Genomic DNA, 14,892 nt, shown 5'->3' on the forward strand with positions numbered 1-14,892 from the left:
CTGAAGAGAAAAGCACTGAGTAGGTGACATATTAGAAATAGTGGGGTATTTGGATTCAGACAGATCTGGTTTTGATTATCAACTCTATACCCCTTACTTACTGTAATAGCTTGAGTAAGTTTTATCCCTTTGAGTCTAAACATCCTCATACAATGGGAATAGTAATGTCTGACTTAGATATAATATAGTTTACCCACAGAATTACTGATTATTTCTAACTATTTCTCAAATTAGAAGTAGTGTATGTTAAAAATCTCATGGAGTGCTTGGTACTTAGTAGGTACTTAACTCATTAGCATGAGAATTCAGGACAAAATGAGAGGTTTACCCTGCTTGAGAAATTTGAAAAATTATTTTGTTTTCTGAAGGCTCAATTTGACGGACAGAATACAGCCCTAATAACTGCTCCATAAAGCCTCGATTTATTGATAGATTTCATTTGTACAAAAAAAGGAAGTTTTCTGTTTCTCAGAGATATCTTTGAGGGAACTCTTCTATACATTTATGGTATATATATTGAAAAGAACTCACATGTTTGGCTTAAGTATCTACTTTCAAAATTAATCAGACATGATTTTCTTTCCAAGGTTTTCAAGAAATGTAACATTTGGGACAAGGCCATTTTATTTATCAGGGAGTATAAAATCAGAACCGAGAATGTTTCAAGGAATCACAAAAAATAATCTGGAAAAATTATTGGCTCTGAAATACTAAACTGAAGCTACAAAATAGAATTTTATAAATATTCAACTACACGTCTTTAAAAAAGTTAAAGAAATGAAGGTAATTCAGTGTATCTCCATAATGGATTTGAGTTTATTTTTAAGTTAGTTAAAAGGTATGGGTACATTAAGCACATTAAAGTAAGGCTAAAAGGATGAAAACCACGTCACCAGAAAACCTCGACTAGGGTACAATTGTGCATTAAATTTAGTTCTGAGTTTCTTGGGTGGAAAGCTAAAATGAGAAATACGATAAAGTGAAAGAGGCTAATCCTAGCCTCTTCTCAGGAAAGAAGCAACACTAGTTCATCAAAGAGACACATTTTTAAAAGCAGTAAAAGCAAAGATGAATTTATGGAGATCTTAAAATAAGGAATATTGAAATATATAACAAAAAGTACCAAGATATTTTCCATGGAACCTGTCTCTTTTATATGGACTCTCAGTAAAAATAAATAAATAAATAAATAAATAAATAAATAAATAAATAAATAAATAAATAAATAAATAAATAAAAGTATCATATTAAAGCGTAATGAATGAAGACAATGTGACAAAAAAAGAAGTTGTAATATGATTACAATAGGTAAATTTCCAGTCATATAATTCGACAAAAATAGAGAGCATGGAAGATTTAGAAAGCTGAGTAGACTATTATTTTTAAATATCAATGGTTGCTCTTCCAGTCTTCACAGAGATGCTATATAAGGATCAGCTTGAGAAATTTGAACTATATATGGTCCCTGGATAGTGCCTGAAACACAAGTATTATGCATTCTTTATTGAAAAATTATCCACATGCTAAACAGCAGGTATGCAAGTGACAAAAATATCACCACTCTGAAAATGAAATAAGCCCATTTGTATTTTGGCTCAAAGGGAATGTAACCTCCACCTCTCTTCTATATGTTAGGCAGCAGAAATAACTGTAGACAAAGACAATTTTTTTTTCACGAAGGAACTTTGAGCTTAAATGGTCAAATGAGATGAAAATAAAACCAATGTAATAAAGAATAAGTAAAATGAAAGAAAGTGCCCTTCTCAGTTTCCTCCGCTCCATCCACTTCCATGTTCTCCTTTAATTAAATCTCATTTCCCTCAAGCACTAGCACTCAAGATAATTATTAAATAGCCATAATTGGTATTTCTATTTGGTTTTATTAATTAAGATTATTGCCCATTTCACAGGCAACAGAATCTCCAATTTAACTCCATCATTAGTCCTCACAGCTAAATCCAGGACCTCCCACTGGGATTTAGCAGGTTACAGATTTTATAGTATAATATTTAAAATAACTGTGGAAGATGTATATCTATTCTAACTGCTTCTGTTATCTTTAAACTCAAGTGTATTTTGCACTTTCAAAAATAAAAAATAGTTCCACAGTAGTTTTTTGTTTTTGTGGGTTTTTTTTTTTATTTTAGAATAGAAAAAGCACAATATTTTATCTATTATAGGAGTTAAATAGGCTTGCGTGGGCCAGTCTGGAAAGTGAATTTTGTTTGGTAGCATTGACTTTTGGAAAATGAACTCTGAGTCCAAATGGAAATTTTTCAAGTGGACTTTGGGGAAATAACTATCTGCATAAATTGGAGTCTACCACTGTTTTACTCATTCATGACTTTGCTTGCTCATTTACTAAGGAAACATAAACAGGTGTCTACTACGTTTTAGACACTCTGCTAGGCACTAGGATACAGGTAGTTCCCCTACCACCAATACAGCCATTAAAGAACTCATTGTAGTTGACTGTGGGGAGCACATAACAATTATTAAAATAATTATTCACAGTATATTTAAAACAACCTGGAAGCAGACAAGATGAAATAGTTAATTCTTCCTGCACGGAACTGGGAAAGTCTTCCAGAGGGAGTTCCATTTGAAATGGACCACCAATAATCAAGAAGAGCTTTCCAGGCAGAGGGCATTCCAGAAGAATGAAATCCAGGAGCAAGAAATCAGAAGTATGAAGAGTGAGAGGCCCTTATGTAGGAAGACAAAGCTAGAAAGGAAGGGCTTTGAAGAGCTTTTAGTCGCTGTACTAAAGCGTTTAGAGTTAATGTTATAGATTTTTGGAATCCATCAAAGGTTTTAGATCAAGGGACTTATAAAATTAGATCTACACTTTATAAAGATTAATTGTGGCAGTGCCACAGTAGAGTGGGGACGCTGCTTATGCGCAGAGTAACCTCTGAAAAGCAAACAGTCTTAGTCTCTTCATCAGAATAATCCCTCTGCCTTCAAATGTGCTTCTACTTAGCTGCTGAGACCATCCTAATCTTGTAAAGTGTGAGTTCATGTAGCAAAGACAGATGGGTTACCATGGCAAGACTCAATATGAAGCTCCAACTCTTAACACGAAGAGTATTCACTTCATGACTAAGTTGCCTATTTACAACTTTCATTTGAAATACCTTTCTCCATGTGGGAGACATCTTTTCCTTTAGTTACAAATTTAATTGTAAACAAGCATCTTTTTTTATTTTAAATCTCTTCTGCTGTTTTTCCTCGGGAAAATGGGATCAGGGCGGAATGAATACCTCAGCTTCTTGTTATCATCAAGCTTCTCTACACCCTCGTGTGACCAATTAGGTGGCTATTACTCGGCTCCAAGCTGAGGCTCCATCCACCTCCCCCCTCTTATTTTTCCAAGGCACTCACTTAGCTTTACCAAAAATTGAAACATAGCAGGAAGAAGGAATCAGCATTACATAAGCTCAGCTCGTAGGAAAAGAACTCTTCAACACTGGCCAGAAAAGACCACGGGAGAATAACTACAGGTAACTAAGATGGTCCTACAGCCCTGCAAACACTTAGAACAGGAACCAAATGCATGGCCTGGACTTTGCAGCAGCACCACCTACTTTCAGTCCTGGGAAACCAACGCAGACGCTAATGGGGCTAGAAAGAAAACATGCTTCAATGGGCCAGTAGGTCACAGCAAAACGATTCAGGGCACTGTTGGTAAACAGCAGCTAGGCTTTAGCCAAGACAGCAAAATAAACATACTCAAACCACTCATTACCACCTGCTGCACATTCCTCACCCTTCCTGCCCCACCCCACCCCCACTTCCCTTAACCCCTGCCCTTCACCCTGGAGAGTCCAAGATCACCCAGTAAATAAAACCATGACGATGGAAACATTCGGAGCTTTGGCCACTACTACCCAAAGCAAAACCTGAAAGGATTTCACTGGGAATTTTAGCCTAGGACACTTTTCACTTCTACACTTAAATCTGCACTCTTGTCAGAACGGGTGCATTGTTATTCATTCTACAGTGATGTTTTTCTTGAGAATTTAATTCTTCCCCCACTTACTGCCGGGTTTGTATTTTCAAAGTGGTTCAAATTCACTGTATATATAGCCCACAAGAACACAGCTGAGAAACCATTCTCCTCTCAAACCCAAACCCCTGAGATTAATAATACCAAATAACACAGTTGAAAGTCAAGGACTGACTGGGTTTCAACAGCCTTTCACACGTAAAAAAGATTACAGATTCTCCCCACTTTTATCATTCTAGTTGTGTATTCCTTACACATACCTCAAACTAACCTCCAGATCTGAAAAAGTTCAGTTTTTCCCTTATTCTCACTTAAAGTTCTTTCCACCAAGAACATACCTCCTCTGAATGGTAGGGAGATTTTATTTATTTTAAGGTTTTGTCAATATATCGGTCCTCCAAGATGTCTAAGGTGAATTCTCTGACAACTCAGTCATAGTCCGAAAGAGAACAGATTTCATGACTTGCCACCTGAAGGTCAGGCACTCAGGAAAGACAAAAAAAGGAATTGTATTAGTGGGCTCTCCTAGAGGTTGAAACATCCCCAGAGAAGAAGTATTAAGAAATTTAAAAAAGAGAGTGAGATCTTAACAAGTCTGATGTGGGCTTTATATTTGTTTTCTGGCTTTTCTTAACATATTAATTCTGTGTATTTTATGTTTTATGATGCCCAGCTTAATAGCAACATCCATTCTTGCCCTTAAGGGTTGGTTTTGAGTTCTAATTAGAATCAGGGGACAGATTGTTTGTATTTAATCTGTCTGTCCATCTTCTCAGTAATTGAGTAAAGCTCTTAACTCTACTGTAAATATCCCTGGGTTTCAATTAATTTGTCTTACTTAGTAGACACAGCAACACATATTGTTTTACTTATGGATAAGCAGATCCTTTACAACTTTTATATTTCAAATACCCAATTTTGATTTTGATTGATTTATTTCCTCATTTCAGAAAGAGATGAAATAAAGATGTCTTGCTATGTTTAAAAAAAAAAGAGTAACAAACTATGATGGAAGCAGAAATAGCTTGGAAATGATATTTTAAATGAATTAGTATAGGCATAGACTACAAGGGAATCTGGGCTCCCTATTACTGGCTAGTATTGAAAACCTAACATCTCTAAGGAACTCAGAGTAATAGTATCTCCCCTTCTATTTGGGGACTTAATAAAAGGTATGCAATCTGAAGTACTTTTTTTTAAGATACCATATTACATATTTATCCTCAAGAGAGTTTGGATACTTCCTCAAAAAGTTACTTCTTAAAAAACCTAAACAAATCTTTTGGGTGGCTTAAAATTCACCAAAGATTCCCTAACGCTTTGTTTGCAATGAAAATGTTTATTATTAAAATATATCTCTGTATGCCTGTTATCTAGGAAACGCTCACAGTATTAGACACTAGCGGAAACAAGCAGAGGGGAAGGGGAGGATGGATAGTAAGGGAATTGAACTGCACAGAGTTTTCATTAAAGTCATCTATTTTTAAGCTCAGAAACACATACTGCCAGCTTGCGCCGTTTTTATCCATTTAAAAATAATAAAGGAGCATTGTTTCCCATCATCTGCACACGCGTGTACGCGCGCGCGCGCACACACACACCGCACCAGCGCGAGATTCCAGCGATCCCTGCTCGCCCCCCGCAGCCCCTGCCCTTGGTGCAGGCAGCTGTGCCCGCAGCCCCCGCGCGCAGCCGAGGCCACCTCCCAGCCCTCCGGTGGTGGCCCCTGGGCGCACACCCCCGCAGCGGTGTCACCTACCTTGCTCGGAGCGCAAGAGAAACTGGGGGCGGCGGCTGCTCCGAAGAAAAAGGCCCAGACAAGCCGAAAGAAAAGGAAAAGAAAAAAGAGGGGAGGGAGGTCTCCTTACTTCCCACAACAAGGGGAAGTGTTGCACCTCATGCACTTGGTTGCTCCGCAGCTGTGGTTTTGGAGGAAATCCGAGGCGGCCCAACGAGTTGCGGCTGGGGTGGAAAGTTGTGGGTGTTTCCCCACCGCCGCTCGCGCCTCGATCCTCTCCAGTCCCCACTGCAGCCTTGACAGCCCCCCTGGCCTTGGCAACCCTGCGGATCCCCGCCGGTTTCCACCCTTAGCTGGGCTGAGTTGCCACATGCACTTGAGAAATCCTAGCAGTTGCGCAAAGAAGAGTCCCAGAAGTTAGAAAGAGTGATTGTGTGTGAATATACAGTACAAGAGGCTGGAACAACTGAGCGGGGCCAACCCTCAGACGCAGCCCTGGGTTTCAGATTTCATTTGGCAACTGGCAGCTTCAGAAGATTCGAGCCGCACTGCTGGGGAGGCCGGGAGGAGCCCTGTTCTCGCCCAGTGACCACAGCTAGGGTTGTCTTAAAGCCTGAGTGACACTGCCGGGCGCCCGGCTCCCCTTCCGCCAGACAGAGCCCGCGGTGCCTCGGTCCCTCCGCAGCTGGCATCACTCGTTTTATTTTGTGTGTATCGTAGACACGCGTTCGTCCCAGATCTGGGGCTGTGGGTGTGGAGAAGGTTGGAGAATACAAGTCTCCCGCCCCCTAGGAGCTCTACATTTCTTTGCCAAAACCCCCCACACAGGTTTTACTTCCTTCCCTCAGCTACCTATGTAAAATCTTATTTCTGGAATCAGAATTACCCGGGTCCTTCAACCTGTATTGCTGGAAATATTTATTTAGATGGATGCCCTCTAGTTAGATCTTTAGAGAAATTCAAAACATAATTACTTCCTTATCATGGTTTAAGAGCTCTCAGAATTACACAGTATGAAAGAAAGAGGACAGAGGAGTAAACATGTTGCAGATGCAGTCTCCCCCTCCACCCACTACCACCAAAAAACGCCTATTTCAAATCTATATATTACAGTACTAGTTACCTGGAATGCCAACTCAATTATTTCAAGAAACTTTATAAAAATCTCTGCTTTAGATTATTGAAAAATCATCACTAGATTTCTTTAAGACACTAAATAAGAGTGTTCTCATTAGAGATCTCCCAGTTATACGGAAGAGTACACATTCAAATTTAGAAACACCAAAAATAAAAATCTTTGTGGACACACGTTGTTTTTCGCTTTTATCTTTCTTTCTCCGGTTTTCTTCCAGGTGATCTGCCCCATCCCAGCCTGATATTCCACTAGAAAATTGATTTTCTGGCAGGAGCATTCTCAGCCCTTTAATGAATCAAATTAAGCTCTGCGGGGGAAAAAATTCTTTTGGCAGTTCCTTTTTAAAATGTGTATGGTATTCCTAACCAGAAGCAATGTAGCTTATTGTCTAATTGGTAGGAATACATGATCTTTATCAACTCATGTGGCTTTATGTGTTCTACTTGCACCCTGGCAGGTAAATGCCAATGGGTGGTTTTAGATAAAAGCTGGAAAACAATGAAATTAACCCAAATGAAATCTGCACACACTTGATGGACTCAAGAGCCTCAGGAGGACAAGCATTGATAGGCATGATTCAAGATTCTGACATTTAAAAAAAGACAAGGAACCTATCAGGTCGGTAACCTATTTCAGGATCTAACAACTACCACAAGCAATTCAGACTCAGGATGATACAAAATTGAACTCAAGGTGGTTGCTAAATAGTCCCTAATTCAAATGGTTAAGACATGCCTCTGGGATACAACCTTGCATCCAATACCTTACCTTCACATCTCTTGACTTCCGTCTCCATCCTTCCCACCTGACATCACCTCACTGACATGTGTGATATATGTGATTATCTTAATCTAGGCAGTATAACTGAAGGATAGAAAGACTGTCACTTGAGGATTAAGCAGCAGGGTAAGTATATCTACCAAAGCCCCCTCCTGCACTTTCATTTCTCTGCAGAAAGAGAAGGGCCACTACATTTGTTTCCTAGAAGAGCCTTAGGGATTTAGCAAAGATCTTTGTTACCAGATAGTGTAGACTGAACTAGAAAATGCTTAGTTGTTCACAGGACTCATAGTATGTTACTTCTCTTTTAATTGCGGATTGATTGAGAGACATCCCTCATACAGACTGTAGCAACTTTAAAGGAGAAATGCATTCATTAACAAGAGATTTGAAAGATTCTAACCAATGCAGGGTGCTAATGTGACTGAAACAGGCCCCCAAGAGGGCAGTGTCTGTCATTCAGTTCCCAAAGTCTCTGCCCAGGGCATCACTTAAAGCTGGATTTCACCAGTCAACTGAATTCTGAGTTAAAAGCATGTTTCAGATGAACTCTACAAAACCTACCAATGCTTTGAGGGTAAAGGGTAACTTTCTAGGATTCCCAAGTCATAGAAACCCTCAGAAGGAGAGTCTACAAAAGGTCAGTATAAGAGGTTAGCAAGGTTTGAGGGGTCTTTAACAAGGAGATTTCCAAGGGGGGTGTGTAATACTCCAGGACCAGGGGGATTTCAGAGACCTAGAAAAGAAATAGAAGGGAGCAGAGGAGGAGGGGGGCGGGGGGAATGAAGAAAGAGGTAGGAAGGAGGAGGAGGAGAAGGAAGAGTGGGAGGAAAGAAAGCAGATAATGGCCTTTCTACACATGAGCAGGTGGTTTGAGTATTGGTATTGCCAGAGTCAAGGACAGAAAAACCCCCATAGACAAAGCCCTCTGGACACTGTTTCTATCATGTCACTTTGTTTAGAATTTAGTTAGAGGACTCTCAGCAAGGCTTTGTACAATCACTTTTTCTAATATTTCAAGTATATGGGTCAAATGATTCTATAAAACAAGTATGGATTAAAACTGTGTTTTAATGTACTTTACTAATTTTAAAATTGCATAGTTTTCCACTGGATTCCTGGCCAGATTCTTTGAAGATCTTAGCATAGAGTGATGTATTGTCATGTTACTCACTTGTCCCTTAATATCAGATACTGGAGCTCTTTAATTATGTTTTCTTTTGGGAAAACATAAATTCCTAAGAGGGCAAAAAACACAGTAACAAAAATGAATAGTCAAGAATTGCCAAAATCCTAACATTTCCTTCGGGTTCTCACCAACAATGCAGAATTTGTGTGGGTACTGAAATATGCCAAGATCTGATTTCAGGATTAAGATTGAAGGCTGTGCTTCAAGGCATGTCTGTTTCAAACTGTCGGTCTTTGATTTTTCTTTTTATTTCCCATTGGAGGTTTTTGTTTTTTTAGAAAGTCCAGTTTTGTCTTAGCTAAATGAGGAGGAAAGAGATTGAGGGAGTTTCATGCCCACCATCCCCCCAAAACTTTGGATCACAGGATTCAGGGAAAGGGGCAGCACTACGACTATTAAAATGTTGGGAACAAAATATTCAACTAAATCCCTGTGAGAGAGATAAGAAAGGAGAGAGACTGCCAAAGAGAGAAGGGCTACTGTGGTGGGGGATGCCTCCCTGTGTCTATAATTCCATGACAGGCCTGCTCTCAGTCAAGCGCTTTAACATGAAGTAGGTTATGTGCCTGTTTAGATCCTGAGAAGAGCAAAGGATCAACCATCACTCTTACTGAACTAATGGGTTTTTGATGGCAGCCAGTGTCACACTCTATTGTCCCCTGGACCTTCAGATTACACATACATAGACACAAATCCATGATTAAATTTAGTTTTAAAATAGTGTTTTCTGTTTTCGTCTAATTACAAAATTAATATATATTCAACTCACGAAATTGAGAAGTTACAATGAATCATAAAAGAAGACATTAAACATTTCCATGATTTCACCATACAGAGTTAAATACTGTTAATGTATTTAATATACCCAATTGTTTTTTCACCGCTGTGTGTGTCTTAAATAATCATTTGGCTCATATTACTTACTAACAAAGAAGGATCTTCTTTGCCTAGGCTCCAAATTCATACCTTAGTTTCCAATTAAAATGGTTCTCTTTGATACTTTTTAGACTGTGGAGTTTACTAGATTCTGTTAAAGAACTAAACTCCCGCTTGCAAGATTAGCAGACTCATCCCAGTCAGCTCCTAGAAAAATCTCCTGCTTTATGCTTTCAGTGGCTGTTTTTAAATCTCTCCCTTACTAGCCTAGAGTTTCCTTGAGCTTGTTGACTCACAGTTTCTCTAAGACAGCCTTTATGTTCCCATCATTCACATTCCAGCTCTCCTTTCTCTACTCACCCGTGAGTACAAGCGTGCACACATGCACACACACCATGCACACTCATGTCACACATGCACACCCATAGAGTGAAACACTCCTCCAGACATGTAACTTCCCTCTTGAGGACTCAGCTCTTAGTGTAAAACTGGCATGGAACTTAAAATATTTACAAATCTAATTCCATTTGAGTATCTGAGTAACAGCAAGATGGGCTTGTTTTCTATACATGTACCTTTTTGTAGATTTCAAACTCATTCTCATGTCAGAATCTTCTCATTAAGTTTGTGTTCTTTAGAAAATTAAACACTGCCATTGAAATAAAACCATCTGCTCCCAAGAATTATTTACTTATAAACTACCTAAATTACGTGTGACTTTAAAAATGGCTTCCTATGCCTTGTTCTCAAGTAGCTAGAGAGTAAATTATAAATAGGTTCTTTACATGTGTCTAATTGCAGTATCATGTATACTCCAAGCCTTATCATTTGTCTAGGAAATCTTCATTTCATCCTGTTTTCATCATAGTCCAAACTCTTTAAATAACAGATGTAACTTTTGCCTCCTTTCCCATTTTCCTTCCTCTCTGTGTTACCTGCTTTATCTAGTTTCAGATAATTTGAAACTTAAGGGAAGAACCTTACCTCAGGACGGATTCTGGTCCCAATGACAGAAAACATACAATCAGGGCACAAAGTTGAGCTATTAAGACCGCTAATGGCCTCAGATATTTGGCACTCATCCTATGCTTGAATAAATGTTATTTTCCTGGTTCGGGTTGTCAATAGAGACTTGGGTCTGAGGTCATTATTTTAAGTTACTCAAAACCAATGAGGTTATCAAGGAAAATAAAATATTTAGTTGTTACAGAGTGCGGACGTAGCCACCAGCTTAGTAAACTCTCTTGCATGAAAATGAAGAAAGTGTCAATGAAGCAAAATAACTCATCCAAACACATTACTAATGATAATGACATGAAGGAACAGGAACAGTCCTTGTAGTTTTTAAAATGTCTTCCTACATGTGATGTCCTTTCACTGCAGCAGCCCCCAGAAAAATCTGTTACTGCTTACATTTTACAGAAAAGAGAACAAAGAGAAACCCTGTATAGGGGCTGTTCAGGCTCACATACGCTAATGAAGTTTGGAGATAAGAGCTGAATTCGGGCCGTTTGAGTACATTGTGGATTCTTTTCATTAATGTGTCAGCAGCAGCATCTCCCTATGCAAAAGACAGCACAATTTCCCTTTCACGGGCCACTTAAACCGGTCAAGTGCTTGACAATCATTGTTATCATTACGTTCTTCTGTGAGAAGGAAAAACTGTCAGCCTCCAATAGGCCAATTTAAAATCCCACTTTAGGTATTAATCTTAATGTCCTCTCCTACCCAACTTTTTATTCAAGTTTCCAAAAAAATTGCAGAATTAACTGCTCTCCGTCTTTCTCTCTGTGCTCACCCTCTGTTGGAGGTGCTGATGAACAGTGACTGGGCCAAAAAGCAGGTGGAAGTTCTCAGGAAGAACAGCAAGTGTTTGGCTCAATCATTCACAAATTTGAAAAATTATTCCTAAGAAATGACTATTGATTTTAAGATCCCGGAGTGAAACCGAAAAAAATTGGAAATTAGAAGTTTACTTCTTAAGACATAGAAAAGATAGAGGCTGATTATGTAAGAAACAGAGTTGAGGATAACTAGTTCCTCAATATTTGAAAAATTACCAAACATAAACTTCCTGGGAAATCAATAAAATAATGTGATTTTTGAAAGATTTTCAAAATAATATTCCAAGAAGACAATAATCAAAGGCAGTTCAAGATGTGGGCTGTTAAGCAGACAAAATAAAACAGAAAACAAGCAAAAAAAAAAAAAAATTCCATGCAAAAACAGAAACAATAAAACCAAATGGGACTAAAAATTATTATCCTCTCCTTTTATTTTCTCAAATTTCTCATTTTTTCCCCAAATTTAAAAATGATAGCAAGCAACCTTTGTGAAGAGTGGAGTAATATGCAAGAGTGGAGAAGTGAGGCTGGGGGTGAGGTGGGAATGACACGGGTTGAGGCTGAGGAGGACACGTGGTGGAGTTTCTAAATGCTGAACAGTCTGCCCTAGATGCCTTCACTGGAAGATATTCTGCCCAGTGTGCTTTATTCAAGAATGTACAGTAAAGGAGGGTTCTAAGTGTCTATGGTGGGGGAATAGTCCCAATGAGAAAGAAACTGAAGCACCAAGACTTCAGCCCAAAACTCCGATACATTTTCAAGGAAGAAAGATGCTTTTGGGTGGGACATCAGATGAGTCTAAAATCTAGACTTCAACCACTGTGTAAACGCTCAGTATCAATGTAAATTTTACCCATTTCCCTGCCTAAGTCCCTTTAAAACTGTGGTGGATACTCAGGTTCTACCACAAGGAATTAGAAGTGCAGAGTGAGTTAATCTTACGAAGAAAAATAATACCAGGAGAAATGAGCAAATTCAAGAAAGTCGCTAGTTGCTATGTACACAGGTGATTCCTTTATGCATGCCAAAGTGTTTAACGCCTCTCAAATGCAAGGCCTGTGCAGAATGAAAGGTCAGTTCAGAGATTATCTGTGCCTTCACGAAATTTACATTCAATCACTGAGAAAATTAAGGCAAATTTTTCCTTTTCCTCCAAGGTAATGCAGAAATGGATCTACAATATAGACATCTATTCTTGGCTCAGATCTAGCCCCCGAAAATTGCTGGCATCATCTTCCCAGGCAAACAAAAGAGATACTCTTCCTATGGTGATCTTATACCATTATGTTAGACAAGTGCTAGCCTCCACTTTAACCAGTATATAAAGATATCTTAAGATGCTTTTAATTTTGCTTGTTTGTTCTTTAAATTCTCAATATATTGCTGTATAGACCAGAAGATAATGAACATATTTAATGTGAAAATTGTCCAGATATTTACCAGGTGGGTTTTCTTAGCATGCAGTACGTAGAATCTCTGGTTTTGAATTGTACAATAATAGAAAAAAACACCACTATTTGTGAATAAATAACAGAAATTTAGTGATAGCATTAAATCTTTGAAAATCAGTCTACAAACATTAAAATATTTTCAGAATTGAACACTACATGAGGAAAGCCTAAAACAACAACAAAGCTTTTTATTTTAATCTCTAGCTTTAATTGCTTATCAAATTCTAAAACTATATAAATGTGGGTTGGAATTTCCCATACTTACTTAAGCCAAAACTTGACAAAATTTAGAGAATGGAATCTGTAGGCTTAAAAGTGTCTCAAAAGTTACCTTTTTTTCCCCCTGTCTTTTTTTTTTTCCTTTTGGAAGATCACTGTAAAAATGTCTATTTCATTAGGTCTTTTATAAAATTAATATTATAAAAATAAACATTTAAGATTAAGCTACTTGCCATGTATAAAATGACTCATTAATTCCTCATAATGTGCCCCATTTTTTTAAAATATAATAAAATGGTTACTTTAAATAACTTATATGTTTTGCACACAAAGATTATATTAATTTAAAAATTTTGAAACTAAGTATTTATGTTAATATTTCAATGAAAAGAAGATTATAGCAATGTTGATCTTTAATTTTATTAATGAAAAAGTCAACTTTAGAACTAAAATGCTTGTCTGAATTTAGGATTTTCTATGTATAGTTCTTTTTAGTAGATTAGCATAATCAGAGGTTATTTTGCAAGAAAAATAATTTCTAAACATAAAGTCCAATAGACCAGGAATTCAATACTTCTAATGTGGCTATGGTATTAATTAATTAATTAATTAATTAATTAATTAATGCTGACTTTGTTATTACTACTTACGTTTCTATTATACTATATGATTTTGTATAACATATGTGGATAAACCTATTAATATTAAAAAATTTGTGCTTGCATTTTATCAAGGTAAGACTCATGACCTTATGATTGCAGTTTTTATTTAATAGATGCAGGGATCCCCCATGAAAATAACCCTTTCCAGGGAAAAGCACACTGTGCTCAAATGTAAACTAATAGTCCAAGAACACACAAATTTGTAACAACCTAGAACACCATGACAAAGTTATGAATAAATGAAATAAATAATAATAATCACAAGAAATAAATAATAATACATATAATAAGGGAACTAATGAGCTGTAATAAATCAACTTATGGATATTTATTAGAAATCTGTGTGGCTTCTGAGCAGTCATGAGGCTTTAAAATTTAAAAATGAAGTATTTACTTAAAAGGCTGCAATAAGATTAATAAATATCTACATTGAGTGATGTTTACTAGCATCATTGGTCATTCCTGAGCCCAATAAAGTCAAGGTGTACTTACCTATGTAAAGAGCCTTTTAATTATTCATACATAAAATCTCAATATTCACAAAATTAGGGACAAAGAATAAATATCCAGCTTCACCCTTCCTTTAGCTTTATTTTATTACAATTACAAATACAAATATATAAAATAGCGCTTTATGATACGATAAAGGGAAAACATTCTCATGGAAATAGCAAGTAGATGCCACATGTGTTGACATCTGTGTAGTAACTACCCACTCTCCCTTTTCCCAACTTCCTGCTCTGATGGACACCCCAAGGAGAAGTTGTAGGAACATGGGGGCCTATCTCTGTTCACTCCAGATTTCCAATACCAGTGGCCTTACCCTGGGAGAAGGAAAGGGAAGGACAAAAATACAGCAGCTCCGTCTGAGAACTAAAACATATGCTCAAACAAAAATTCACTAATAATTCCTCTTAGTATATAGAAGTTGTGACTAATACAATGCAAATCACTGCTGAAATCATAGAGTTTTGTGTCATTATACCTTT

The 14,892-nt window shown here is 37.6% G+C and overlaps 1 protein-coding gene across 2 annotated transcripts in view; it reads right to left on the reverse strand.

Annotated features, from left to right (window-relative positions):
• Nucleotides 1-14,892, reverse strand: part of ARHGAP24 (Rho GTPase activating protein 24) — a 635,766-nt gene that overhangs the window by 420,245 nt on the left and 200,629 nt on the right. The window contains exon 1 of one of the 2 annotated variants that reach the window (XM_014563767.2): nt 5,769-6,191. The exons of the other annotated variant lie outside the window; for it this stretch is intronic. The gene's annotated coding sequence lies outside the window, so the exon portion shown is untranslated. Of the gene's footprint in view, nt 1-5,768; nt 6,192-14,892 lie in introns of those variants that run through there. 2 annotated transcript variants of the gene reach the window in all.

Source organism: Camelus ferus, chromosome 2 (assembly GCF_009834535.1).
Source record: "Camelus ferus isolate YT-003-E chromosome 2, BCGSAC_Cfer_1.0, whole genome shotgun sequence".
NCBI lineage: Eukaryota > Metazoa > Chordata > Mammalia > Artiodactyla > Camelidae > Camelus > Camelus ferus.